The 2147-nt window shown below is 37.7% G+C and overlaps 1 protein-coding gene across 1 annotated transcript in view; it reads left to right on the top strand.

Moving 5' to 3' along the window:
* SMC6 (structural maintenance of chromosomes 6) overlaps positions 1 to 2147 on the top strand; it is a 106940-nt gene that overhangs the window by 63135 nt on the left and 41658 nt on the right. The gene's annotated exons all lie outside the window — the stretch shown is intronic.

The following is a 2147-nucleotide window of genomic DNA, read 5'->3' on the forward strand; positions in this document are numbered from 1 at the left end:
AGAGAACAGTCGCTGGAGAAGGATATCATGCTTGGTAAGATGGAGGGTCAGAGAAAAAGAGGAAGACCCTCAACAAAGTGGATTGGTCAGGTGGCAGCATCAATGGACTCTAGTGTGGCAACAGTACGTGAGTTTGGCCAAGGATTGGACATTGTTATGTTCTGCTGTGCATAAGGTCGCTATGAGTCGGTGCCGACTTGATGGCACCTAACAACAACATCAACAACAATAAAATAAATCGTTAGTAACTTTACATTTGTGTATGCAATTTTATGTACCTGTTTGATTAGATTACCATATTTGATCAATTGGCAAAAATTTACTGAGATGGGACAGGGAGCTTCAAAACAAATATATATTCAAAACAAATATAACCAAATATGTGTCTGATTAATGGAATGGGAGAAGTAGTAGTGTTGATAATCCAAAATATTACATGTTGCAAATTGATGTTATATGAGGGGGGCTTCAAAAAGTTTATGGAAACATTCCATTATTTTCAGTTGCATTTTTCCATAAACTTTTTGAAGGCCCCTTGTAATTATTTGTGATTTGGCCTCTGATATTTAGAAAAATACATTAAACAAAATAATGTTCTATTTAAAGACTCTTCTCCAGACATGGGACTTGTCCTTGGTTGAGCCTGAATAACCTTTTTTCTTTATCCAGGGCATAAATAATTCCATGCTTTTTCTACATAATTCAATGAACTAATCTTTTATTGTCATTTGTTAGTTGTTCATAGCTTTTGTAGGGTGTAACAATCATTTTTAAATAGTAAGGTCAGTACAAACTAGTATGAAACAATTATCTTTTGTAGGAAAGTGCTCATAATACTTGTTTACGAGTATTTAATAATTTAAATAAAATGTATCAGTTTGTTAGGAAAAATTAATGTTATAGTATTGTAGAATAGGCTCTAAAGAATACTTTAATAGTACTGAATCTAATATCATGTACCCCACTTCCTCCCTCTGTTTCTTGTTTCCTTTCCACTTTCTTTCCAAACTCTTTTGAATTTTGTACGTAGGTAAATGCTGCCCTTTGTTCTCGAGTTGCTGACCATTCTCTGATGTGCATATCTCACTACTGTTGTTGTCCCCTTTATGTTGCTTACCTGAAAATTGAGACACGAGGGTGATTTCAGTTCTAGACCTTAAGAGTGACTAAAGGCTGTAGTCTTAGTGTTCCACTAGTCTCTGTCTCACTAGGAAGCGTGATCTTTTTTTTTTTTTTTGAGGTTTGCCTCCACATTTTCTTCCACTCTGTCTATCATCTGGATACAGTATGGTGCTGTGTGTTTAATACGCTGGACTGCAAATTCTGTTTGAACCGCAAGGTCGGCAATTCAAGCTCACTAGCCGGTCCTTGGAGATCCTATATAGGGTCACTATTAATCAGAACTGACTCGATGGCACTTAACAACAACAACAACATCCAACACCCTGTAATTTGATCCATTTCAGGGCTTTTGGTAGTGGCAGCCAGGCACTATCTTATGGTCTCAATTTCAAGGAGACTGATGTTCTTTCTCATGGTCATTAATTCACTGTACTAATTGTTTCCAAGCATCTTTAATTTACATTACTTTTCTCTTTTTTTTTTTGGACAGGAAGAGAGTTATAGTTGTACCTTAGGTGACCTCTCCTGAGCTTTTAAAAGTGATTCCAGTCACTACTTGCCAAAGTAGGATATATAGAATATTGTTTTTTTGCACTATGTTGTCTTAACTGACCATAGTATTCCCTGAGACTATGGTTCTGAGTCCCAGCAACTCATTTCCTCAAGGTGTTTGGTAATGTCTAAGAAGTTTTCATAATTTTACCCCTTCTGTGCTCTACTACATTCAAGGATATGCTTGTAGCAAAAGTAGATACCCATGTATAGATATCTTCTGTCAAAAGTAGATAACATCAAACCCCCTTCCAAGACTAAGACTCAATGGGGAATACACACTCTGACTGGTGACCACGCACGACACCGATAAGGGGAAGTGAGGGAAAAACAGCAATGAAGCGGAAGCTAAACACTACAATGTTCAGTAAACTTCTGTGAACCCGGGTGAAGACCTGGTTAGCCAGCAGTGTGGCAAGACCTGGGGACTCTTGGGCCCAGAGTCAGTGACATAGCCACAGAGGACTAGAGTG

The sequence above is a fragment of the Chrysochloris asiatica genome, unplaced genomic scaffold (assembly GCF_000296735.1).
Source record: "Chrysochloris asiatica unplaced genomic scaffold, ChrAsi1.0 scaffold00016, whole genome shotgun sequence".
Classification (NCBI taxonomy): domain Eukaryota; kingdom Metazoa; phylum Chordata; class Mammalia; order Afrosoricida; family Chrysochloridae; genus Chrysochloris; species Chrysochloris asiatica.